Here is a 12,736-nt window from a genome sequence, read left to right as displayed (position 1 = left end):
TTTTCTTAATGGTGTCTTTCGAAGAACAAAAGGTTTTAAAGGTTTAAAATCAAATATAATAGTTATTTTATGGACCATACTTTTGGTGTGATTTTTAAGTCTTTGCCCACCCCAGGATCATGTAGATTTTCTTTTATATTTTTTTCCAGAAGTTTTAAAGTTTTAGCTCTTTTTTTTTTTTTTTTTAAGTTTTGGCACTTATAGTTAGGTCTTAGAGGCATTTTTTAAAAGCATTTATTGACTGATTGATTGATATTTATTTATTTATTTTGGCTGCACTACGCAGCATGAGGGATCTTAGTTTCCTGACCAGGGATCGAACCCTTGTCCTCCGCAGTGGAAGTGCAGAGTCTTAACCACTGGACTGCCAGGGAGGTCCCTTAGATCCATTTTTGAGTTGATTTTTGTGTATGGTGTGTGGTAAGGGTCTAAATTAATCTTTTTTACTTGTCAGTATCCAATTGTCCCAGCACCATTTGTTGAAAAAACTTATCTTTTCCCAGTTGAATTGTCTTGGAATTTTTGTTGAAAATCAATTGACTGTAAAAATAAGGATTTATCCTTGACTCTTAATTCTCCTTCATTCATCTATATGCCTGTCTTTACAATAGTACCACACTGTTTGCAGTAGAGCCACACTTAGCTATATAGCTTTATAGTACGTATTGAGATGAGGAGATGCAAGTCTTCAATTTTGTTCTTCTTTTTATATATTGTTTTGGCTACTCTAGGCATTTCACATTTCCATATAAATTTTAGGATCAGCTCATTGTTTTCTGCAAAATCATCTGCTGGGATTTTTTTGCTTGGGTTTGCATTAAATCTAAGATGAATACTCATTCTTCTCAAGTACACATGGAACATGCTCTGGAATAGATCATATGTTGGGCCACAAAACTAGTCTTAATAAATTGAAGAAGATTAAAATCATATCAATCATCTTTTCTGGTCACAAAGATATGAAACTCAAAAGCAATTACAAGGATAAATGTGGAAAATTCATAAATATGTTGAAATTAAACAACATGCCCCTGAACAACCAATTGGTCAATGAAAGATCAAAGGAAATTTAAGAAATCTTGAGACAAATGAAGATGGAAACACAACATGGAAACACAAGATGCCAAAATGTATGGGATGCAGCAAAAGCACTTCTAAGAGGGCAGTTTATAGTGATAAATACTTTCATTAAGAAAAAAGAAAGAACTCAAAGAAACAACCCACCTTTACACCTCAAGGAACTAGAGAAAGAAGAACAAATTAAGCCCTAACAAAGCCCAACAAACTAAACGAGGTTAGAAGGAAATAAAGATCAGAGAGCAAATAAATGAAATAGAAAATAAAATGAAAATAGAAAAGATCAATGAAACTAAGAGCTGTTTTTTTGAAAAGATAAACAAAAGAAACAAACCTTTAGGTAGGCTTGCCAAGAAAAAAAGGGAGAAGACTTAAATAAATATAATTAGAAGTGAAAGAGGAGACATTACAGCTGATACCACAGAAATACAAAGGATCATAAGAGACTACTATGAACATTATACACTAACAAACTGGACAAGCTAGAAGAAATGGGTAAATTCCTGGAAACATATAACCTACCAAGACTGAATCATGAAGAAACAGAATGCTTGAACAGACCAATTACTGGTAAGGGGATGGAATCAGTAATCAAAAACTTTTCAACAAAGAAAGGTCCAGGACCACATGGCATCAATGGTGAATTCTACCAAACATTTAAAGAATAATTAATACCAATGCATCTCAAATTCTTCCAAAAAACAGGAGAGGTGGGAACATTTTCAAACTCATTTTATGAGGCCCGCATTACTCTGATACCAAAGCCAGAGAAAGACACCACAAGAAAAAAAAATTATAGGCCAATATCCCGGATGAACACAGATACAAATTCCTCTACAAAATATTAACAAATTGAATTAAACATTTCATTAAAAGGACTGTACACCATAATCAAGTGGCATTTATTTCAGGGATGCAAGGATGGTTCAACATCCACAAATCAATAAATGTGATATGCCACGTTAACAAAATGAAGGATTAAAATCATCATCATCATCTCAATAGATGTAGAAAAAGCATTTGACAAAATTCAACATGTTTCATGATTGAGACTCTCAACAAACTGGGTATAGAGGGAATGTACCTCAACAGAATAAAAGCTATATGAGACAAACCCAAGGCAACATCATACTCAATGGTGGAAAGCTGAAAGCTTTTCCTCTAAGATCAGAAGCAAGACAAGGATTCCCACTCTCACCATTTTTGTTCAGCATAGTATTTGAAGTCCTAGCCAGAGCAAAATTAGACAAGAAAAGGAAATAGAAGGCATCCAAATTGGAAAGCAAGAAATAAAATTGTCTTTATTTATAGACGACATAATTTTATATGTAGAAAATCCTAAATATTCCACCAAAAAACTGTTAGAACTAACAATGAATTCACTAAGGTTGTAGGAAACAGAATCAATATACAAAAATCAGTTGCATTTCTGTACACCAACAAGGAACTATCAGAAAGAGAAATGAAGAATATATCCCATTTACAATTATTACAAAAAAAAATAATAAAATACTTTGGAATAATTTTAACTGAGGAGGTGAAAGATCTGTTCACTGAAAACTACAAGATGTTGATGAAAGTCAAGAAGACACAAATAAATGGAAAGATATTCTGTGTTCATGAGTTGGAAGAATTAATTGTTAAAATGCTCATACTACCAAAAGTGATCTACAGATTCAATGCAGTCCCTGTCAAAATTCCAATGGCATTTTTCACAGAAATAAAACAGTCCTAAAATTTGTATGGAACTAAAAAAATACTCTGAATAGCTGAAACAATCTTGAGAAAGAACAAAGCTGGAGGCATCACACTTCCTGATTTCAAACTATGTTAACAAGCTAGAGTAATCAAAACAGTATGGTATTGGCATAAAAAGAGGCACAGAGATCAATGGAACAGAATAGAGATCCCAGAAATAAACCCATGCATATACAGTTAATTAATTATGACAAAGGAACCAGGAATACACAATGGGGAAAAGGTAGTTTCTTCAATAAATGGTATTGGGAAAATTGGATAGCCACATGCAAAAGAATGAAACTGTACCACTCCCTTACACCATAGAGAAAAATGGACTCAAAATAGATTAAAAACTTGAACATAAGACCTGAAACCATAAAACTCCTAGAAGAAAATATAGAGGGTAAGCTCCTTGATATTGATCTTAGCAATGATTTTTTTAGATTTGACATCAAAAACAAAGGCAACAAAAGGAAAAGTAAACAAATGGGATATGACAAAAAAAGCTGCTACACAGCAAAGGAGACTATCAACAAAATGAAAAGGCAACCCAGGGAATAGGAGAAAATATTTATAAACCACATATCTGATTAGGGATTAATATCCAAAATATACAAGAAATTCATACAACTCAAGAGCATAATAATAATAATAACCTAAGTAAAAAATGGGCAAGCTACCTAAATAGACATTTCCCCCCCAAAAAAAAGATATGCAAATGGCCAACACATACATGAAAATGTGCTCAACATCGCTAATCATCAGGGAAATGCAAATAAAAATTATAATGAGATATTGCCTCATACCTGTTAGGATATCTATTATCAAAAAGATGAGATATAACAAATGCTGGTGAGGATGTGGAGAAAAAGGAACTCTTGTGTTCTGTTGGTGAGAATGAAAACTGGAATTATAGCCACTAGGGAAAACATTATAGAGGCTCCTCAAGAAATTAGAAGTGGACCTACCATATGATCCAGCAATCCCACTTCTGGCTATATATCCAAGGGCAATGAATTCATTATCTTGAAGAGCTATCTGTATTCCCATACTAATTGCAGCACTATTCACATTTAGCCAAGGTATGGAAACAACTTAAGTGTCTGTCAATTGCTAAATGGATAAAGGAAAAGTGATATAGATATATACACACACTGGAATGTTATTCAGCCTTAAAAAAGAAGGAGGCTTCCCTGGTGGCACAGTGGTTGAGAGTCCGCCTGCCGATGCAGGGGACACGGGTTCGTGCCCGGGTCTGGGAAGATCTCACATGCCGCGGAGCGGCTGGGCCCTGTGAGCCATGGCCGCTGAGCCTGCGCGTCCGGAGCCTGTGTTCCGCAACGGGAGAGGCCACAACAGTGAGAGGCCCGTGTACTGCAAAAAATAAATAAAAAAAGAAGGAAATTCTGCCATTTATGACAATATGGGTGAAACTGGAGGTCATCAAGCTGAGTGAAATAAGCCAGACACAGAAAAACAATGGTGTCACGTACATGTGGAGTCTAGGGGGAAAAAAGTCAAAATCACAGAAACAAAGTAGAAAAGTGGTTGCCAGCAGCTGGGGATGGGGGAAATAGGGAGAGGCTGGTAAAAGAGCACAAATTTTCAGTTCAGAAATCCCACTTGGTTGTGGTAATTCTTTATATACATTGTTTGATTTGACTTGCTAATATTTTGTTGGGATTTTTGTGACTGTGTTCATGAGAGGCACTGGTCTGTAGTTTTCTTTTCTTGTAATATCTTTATCTGGTCTTGGTATTAGGGTAATCCTTGCTGCATAGAATGAGTTAGGAAGTATTCCCTCTGCTTCTATTTTCTGGAAGAGATTGTAGAAAATTGGTATAATTTGTTCCACAGAAGTTTGGTTAATGCTCCTCAGTGACACCATTTGGGCCTGGTGCTTTCTTTTTAGGAAAGTTACTAATTACTTACTCAATTTCTCTTATAGATATAGGTCTATTTAGATTATCTATTTCTCCTTGTGTGAATTTTGTTAGTTTGTGTGTTCCAAGGAATTGGTCCTTTTCATCTAAGTTATCAAACTTGTGGCCATAGAATTTTATATAATATTCCTTTATTCCTTTTAATGTCTATGGGATCAGTAGTGTTGATTCTCACCATTTTTAAATGAACTTCTAAATTTTATCATTAGTAGTTGTAAAGAATATAACTTAAATTCAGATATCCTTGGCTGAATATAATGTTGTTTGAATGATACAAGATTTGATATCAATTCTGTAACTATTTTTGATTTTTAGAGATGTAAGTGCTAAGAAATCTTGTCTGCATACGTAAGTAGATAGGAGTGGAAAGATTCTCTTAGAGCAGTGTCATCCAATTCTCTGAACTCCTTCTGATTTAAATGCCCAAATCACTTGGGGATCTTTCATCAAAAATTATTTTTAGATGAATATAGTGAATAAATCTATTAGGAACTTCTTGCATTTTGTTAAAAACAATGAATTAGAAACTACTTGAGCTGCAAGAAAATATTTTATTTACTCGTTAGTGTTGTACACTTTCTCAGATGCAACCTCAACCTTCCAAGTAAAACTTTGCCTGGCAACCTGGAGGTTTTACATGGACAAGCCATCATTATAAGATCTGGGATGAGGAAGAGGTAAATATTTCTTTTGTAAAGTGACAGAAGGATCTGTTTTGAAAGAGGAAGTAAGAAGAGGGAACTTGTAAGATACTTGACCCTAGTCAAGTCAAACAGTTTAGGAAAGAATGAAGGTAGAACTTGAGGCTCCAAAAGGTATTTCTCTTAAAACTATATAAGTGCCTAGGTGTTCCTTGGGAAGATTTCGTATATCTGGAGGCACGTACCCTATTTTGAGGATCCTCCTATGGAAAAGGCAGGAAGGCATCCTTAATAATGTGGCATTTGATAAGAGACCTGAAGGAAGTGAGGATGGAACCATGTAGCCATCCAGGGGAAGAGCACTTCGGAAGGAACCACACAGGCAAAGGCCTTGAGGTAGGAGTGGTCTTGGAATGTTCTGGAAATAGCAAGAAGGCCAGTGTTCATTGTTGCAGAGTGAATAAGGGAGAGGGTGGTAGGATATGAGGCCAGAGAGGCAATCTGCATCACGTTAGACCTTAGAGTCCAAGGTAGGAATGTGGGATTCTATTCTGAGTAAGATGGGAAGAGTGGCTCTCCTTTGGAGGGTTTTGAGCTTGGGGGTGACATGACCTGATTTTTGTTTTAAAAGGCCCAACCTGGCTGCTGTGTCAATTATTACATAGAAATCTTGTTGTCTTTGTCATTTCTGGGCAGTTTTGTTTACAACTCTTTCTGGGTTCACAACTGAGGATGACAGTTGTAACTGTGTGTGACTGTGCAAATAAGCTGACCTTGGAGGAATTTGGGCTGCCAGCTCGCTCTGAGTGTGGCTTTCTCAGCCCTGTGGCCTTGGAACGCTTGTGTTCAAAAGGGAGCCACCTCCTTTCTGGCTGCCACACCACTGTACTTGAACCATAAATGTTGGGATTTGAGAGGCAGAAAAGCTCACTAGGGTCCCAGCTGATGACCTGCAGCTCGTGGAATCACAGATACTCTTGTAGGTCAGTGCCCAGGACACGGACCCTGATGCTCAAGCTGGTGCGGGGAACGTTTATTGGGGAGTGTTCTTGAGGACATTACCTCTTAGGGGTAGGGGAGCCGGACTGGGCAGAAAGGGATGCTGGATTGTGAAGCATTTGCCACAGAACTCTTGGCCTTCCTTAAAAGAGGAAGGCCCTTCAGAGTCTTCTCAGTTGAGGCTCGGTCCTGGGCCTTCGTACCTTCCACATCCATGGCCGTGCGTAGCGCCTAGAAAGGGAATGTGAACTTGGGCCAAAAATAGTTTCTGTGGAGGGACTCATCTGTGAGTCCCCGGCAGCCAAGATGCCAGGCAACCTGGGGATCGAGTGTCCCAGTGTTGAACGGGGGGGCCGGTCTCCACCCCAGCTGGTTAACTGGAAGCACCTTTTTTTTTTTTTTTTTTGCGGTACGCGGGCCTCTCACTGTTGTGGCCTCTCCCGTTCCGGAGCACAGGCTCCGGACGCGCAGGCTCAGCGGCCATCGCTCACAGGCCCAGCCGCTCCGCGGCATGTGGGATCCTCCCGGACCGGGGCACAACCCCGTGTCCCCTGCATCGGCAGGCGGACGCCCAACCACTGCGCCACTAGGGAAGCCCCTGGAAGCACCTTTTGAAGATCATCATCTCCCTCCTAGACGCCACCATTGTGAAGCTAAAGAAGCTGAGGCCCAAAGGGAGTGCTCATGTCGTTTATCCATTCCTCATTTTCTTTTATGTGAATTAGAAAACACAAACATGACTTCAACAGCGAGGCCTTAGTTTCTAAAGGAGGGAGAGTGTAAAACTTATTCTTAATTTTAAAAAGAATTTCTGTATTTCAAAGGATAGTTTGCAGTGATTGTTAGTGCTGCATTTATATATTTATTTATTTCGAAGAAAAAGTTCTTTTACTTCCGGACAACCGCGTTGGTTATTCAGGCGATCACCAAGTTCACTTCTCACCCGTGCTATACACATTCTGTTTCCTTCATTGGTCCACACATTATTCATTACAATAAAAATACACTCTGTGCCCACAGCTGTGACAGGAATCGATTCATAACATTGAGATAATTTCAACCAACGGGAAGGACACTGCTCAGATAATGTCGTTTGCTTGGGTGGTTCTGTCTTCCTGAGCTCACTGTGAAAGGAACATCTTTGACCACCCAGCAGTAAGATTCCCTTGTTTGTGAAATATTTTTCCCTAAAAAAAGAAATCGGATAGGACCGAAACAGCCATATTTTGTAAGTTGTGGACTGAATTCAATAAACCAACTATGGGGAATTCCCTGGTGGTCCAGTGGTTAGGACACCGAGCGTTCACTGCCGAGGGCCCAAGTTCAATCCTCGGTCGGGGAACTAAGATCCTACAAGCCGCGCTGGGAGGCTGGAAACAAAACAAAACAAAAAAACCACGACTGTAAGAAGACATTTCGGAGACAATTGGGGGAAAATCGAATACATTAGGAAATATATACACTAACTAATATGTATAAAATAGATAACTAATGAGAACCTGTTGTATAGCACAGGGAGCTCCACTTCGCTGTACAGTAGAAACTAACACAACATTGTAAAACAACTATACCCCAATAAAAATTAAAAAAAGAAATAATATTAAGTAATTATTACTACTTTTCTTGGGAGCGATAATGGATCTGTCGTCATGTTAAATTTAAGTCTTTATGGATGATGATCAGTACTGAAATTTCCAGGTAATATAATATGAGGCCTGGGACTGGCTTAAAATATTCCAGAAAATAAGAGGAATAGATGAAGTAAGAACGGTAAACTGTTGATGGTAGTTGGAGCCGGGTCAGGGTACAGGGGGGTTAATTTTTACCACTTTCTTCACTTTTGTGTGTGTTTGAAATTTTCTGTAATAAAATGTTAAAAATATTTTTTCATGTCTGGCTTTTAAATTTTCATTTTACTGGGTAGAAGCTAAAATAAGGGGTTGTCTAGCTCAGTGTTGGATTTCTGGCAGTATGTGTCCTAGTTTAGAGAAGAGGCATAGCCCAGCCCGCAGAAATGCCCAGCTGGACCCCATGTGATTATGTTCACCCTCCAAGGCGAGCAGTGCCACCCGCTGTGGGTTTCACTGGGAACGACCTTAAGCGTGGCAGAAGGAAGGTTGAGCTGACAGAGCACAGGGGCCTGGGTTCAAAACCTGGGCCACCTTCCATAGTATAATGATCTTTCCTAAGTATAATAAACATAAATATAATGCTCTCATATGTCTCTTGTGCCCTCTCAACCTCATTTATAAACTGAGACTTGTTTTGAGGGTTGGCAGTAATGCACAGAAAGTGGCTTGTTTTGAGGGTTGTTTTGAGGGTCGGCAGTAATGCACAGAAAGTATCTAACGCATAGTTGATGTCTGATAAAATGAAAATCATTATTAATGAAAAGCCTGTTCGTTCTCCTGTCCTAGGGAATAGTCCTTTGTCTTGTGTCACAGAAGTCACTCACCCAAGAAAGCCAGATCCATGTTGTGGGAGAAGTTTTCCCTGGGAGCTTATCTTTGGGAGGAAAGGGTCCTTATCACTTGAGTTCTTTCATGAAGCCCCTCAGCGCCCTGAACTTCTACCCTGTAATCCTTTTATGAAAGTTTATTTACCAGTCTGTCTTTAAGAATTTGAAATACATGTTTATTTAAAACATGAGGATATGGGAGGAAGCTTAAAATGTCTCTAACACATTTTTTTACTTGTTTGGTTGGCCATGTATATTTTTGCTCCTTTGGGCAGCTAATCAAATAAAAAGTACCCAAGGACCTTAATTCCTTGGCTGGGGCTCCATCCCCTAGAATGAGGGAACCTGTTCCTTGGTGCGAGGTGGAGGCTAGTATAATAATATTCGTAATACCATGCATAAAGATTTTTCAATAGTATTTTTTTACAATTTCTTTTTGCTTATAAAAGTAACACAACGTGAAAATCCACCCAGTTCTCTTATATTTCATTTGTCTACTTCATAAGTACTTTTTCCGTTTTTAAAAATATGTATTGATCATTCCATCTTATTTATACTAATGACATTCCTGGGAAGTAGAGAGGTGGGAAATACTATCATTTGGAGACAGAGAGGGTCAAGGTGAAGGACTTCATTCCAAGCACAGATCTCACTTCCACCCCAGGATTCTATCCATTCATTAGACCCGGATTATAACCCACCCATTGCTCTGGAAGTCATGCCTGGTTAATTTCCCAGCTAACAAGTGCCCTCCGCTCCCCTCCCCCTGGGAATTTCCCAAGGGGAATGTGACCAGTACTGACTCAGCCAGCCCACACCTCACAGCCTTCTAGCAGCCCCCCCCACTTCACCCACCTTGATCGTACTTGAAGGAAATCAAAAGTAACACCTAGTTGGGAAAGGGCTCGGTCTCTTGCAGGAGATGATACAGCCTCCCACTCATCAGTAGGTGTCTTGTTCATTTGGACACACAGATCAGGCTGAGGTTCAAAAGCTGCTGTGTGGACCAGAACTGGGGGCAGAAGTTCATTTCCCGGTGAACTGTGTGGGTGGTAGACTTTGCGCCTCTGAATCCCCTGCTTCTCTGCTTGGAGGTGGCAACAGAGGATACAATACTCGTTCCTTTTTCATGGAGTCCACTTACTTTCTCAATACTGAGGTCAAAGGTCTCAGCAGATAGCCTTTTGCTGACTAGCAATGTGTCCCTGTTTTTATCAGTTTGAGCTGGATGTTAATAAGAGCTATCATTTATCAAGCCCATACCGTGCACCAGGCCCGGTGTGGAGCAAATCATTTTGTCAACAATTATAGAGCCCCCGGGAATATAGTTGTGAATAACGCTCTCCAGAAGCTTATGATCCACTGGGGGCGACAGCCACTGAACAACTGCTATTTGAATGATTACAAGAGAGCAAAGCCCTATGCAGGGGGAGGCCAGGGCACGTCGGGAGTGTGTAAGTAACTTTACTTCTCTTTTATTCTCACATAGCTGTAGGAGGTAGGTATTGCTATTCCTCCTTTTTCAGACAAGACAGCTGATGCTGAGAGAGTTTAAATAAATTTATTAGTGAAAAGGAGTGCCGGGATTTGACTCAAGATCTATCTAATGCCAAGGACTTGGTGTCCTCCTCGCCTGTACTTAGTGCTCATATCCAGAAACAAAGCTACTCCTCATTGCAGGAAGCGTACATCTTCTGTAAGTTTCAGTTTAGCCATATCATTGTTGTATTAGACAATCAAATCTTCTTACCCCATGGAGGGGCTTCAGGGGACCTGTGAAAGTGCTGAAACTCTATGCAAATTTGAGGGGATATGTGAACGTATTTCTTGGCAGAGTGTCCTTAGATCATACTGTGTTCTCAGAGGGATTAATGACACCAAGAGGTTAGTAGCCACTGTATTAGTCCGTGTATTCCTAGCCCTGATCCTGACTTTGGTCTCAGCCTGCCCAGCAGGCAGCTGAACAAACCCACCGCAAAAAGAGGTGGCTGTTCATCCATTGACATTTTGCAAGGTGTCAGTAGTGATGACTGAGAGTTCACCCAAGTCTCAGTCTTACTTTTTCCTCTCACCTGCCAAGCCCCGTGGTTGGGGGCAGGTAGAACAGGTGGGGTAGGTCTCTCCTAGGGCACTTAGGATCTTCTCCCAATATATCTCTCCCACAGGTTCACTGGTGCCTGGTATTCCAGCATTTCGGATGGCTTTCTGGGCTGCTGTAACCAAACACCTACACAATCTCAGTGAATTAAATCAACAGAAATGTGTTCTCTCACAGTTCTGGAGTCCAGAGTTCCAAAATCAAGGTGTTGGCAGGACCATGATCCCTCTGAAGGCTCTAGGGAAGAATCCTTCCTTGCCTCTTTCTAGCTTCTGGTGGTTTCTGGAAATCCCTGGTATTCCTTGGCTTGTAGCTGCTTCACTCCAATTTCTGCTTCTTCACGTGACTATCTTCCCTCTGCGTCTGTGTCTTTCATGGGCTTCTAATAAGGACGCTGGTTGTTGGATTTAGGGCCCACCCTAATCCAGTATTACCTCACCTTAATTTAACAATTACATCTAGAAAGACCTTTTTTCCAAATAAGGTCACAATTTGAGGTTCTGTGAGGGGGGGGGGACATGAATTTCAGGGGGATACTATTCAACCCAGTACAGATATATTCTTTGACTTTGGCTTCCGCTAACAAAATAAGTACTTCTCAGGAAAGGGCAGTTCCATCAGAAGCCTTCTCAGTAGTTTATACAGTGGTATGAATGAATTGATCAGATCTTTTTCCCAAAGCAGGTTCTGTCTGGGCATAGGTCTGAAGTACTGGGTAGCTGGGTAGGGAGGGCTTAAGCTCCTCACAGGGAAGGGCAATTGGCGATACCAAGGACAAGTTTTCTTCACTTTGTAGTTTTGCTGAGGGTAGATCTTGATGTGGAATCCATTCAGTGTGTGATACATTCATTCTAAAAAGATTGAATAGTTGGTATGTGTAAGGAAGTGTGAGGACAAAAAAATGAATCAGATATGGCCTCCACCCTAAAGGAACCTGTGGTCTCACAGGGGAGGTGAACAGACCTGACTTACCCAATAGCGAGGCTCTGAAAGTGGTAACAGTCCCACTCGATAACAGAGAGTCTTACCCGAGTTGAGAGGTGGGAACACCTGTGCGTGTGACTAACCCGGGTGGTGGGTCGGGAAACGCCTCTTGTCAGTGGAGGTATTTGAAGTGGGATTTCAGGGACGGAAACGTGGAGAAGTAGGAGAGAGGCGAGGGGATCCATAGGACGAAGGCACGGAGGTGGGAGGTCTGAGGCATGAGTGGGAAATGGCCTGGTTTGGCTGGAGCTTAAAGAGCATGAAGCAGCTGGATTGTGGAGGCCTTGAATGGCAGGCTAAGAAAGTCAGGCTCTAGATTTTAATGCCAGGGCCACGAGGGGTCACTGAGGGTTACTGAGCTGTGAAAGGCAGGTTTAGTTCTGCTTCAAGAAGGCTCACTGGACTGCAGTGGGTTTGAGGGAGGGAGACGTGGACCGGGATCCAGTTGTGAGGACTCAGCAAGGGTCCTGCGGAGAGGGGACCGGGGCTGGGAACTGGACAGAGTCCATGTGAACGGGGCAAGAACATGGGTAAATCAGCATGAGACAGAATATGTAGTGAGGCCAGCACTGGGCCACTCATTGGGCACGATGCCAAGTGTTGTGCTTTGCTTTTATAAGTTGGAAACATTTATTAACCTAACATTCTTTTTTTTTGCTTGGGCCTCTCATTGTCGTGGCCTCTCCCGTTGCGGAGCACAGGCTCTAGACACACAGGCTCAGTAGTTGTGGTGCATGGGCCCAGCTGCTCCGCAGCATGTGGGATCCTCCCAGACCAGGGCTCGAACCCGTGTCCC

Source organism: Phocoena phocoena, chromosome 18 (assembly GCF_963924675.1).
Source record: "Phocoena phocoena chromosome 18, mPhoPho1.1, whole genome shotgun sequence".
NCBI classification, from domain to species: domain Eukaryota; kingdom Metazoa; phylum Chordata; class Mammalia; order Artiodactyla; family Phocoenidae; genus Phocoena; species Phocoena phocoena.
Note: the sequence above shows the minus strand (reverse complement) of the source record.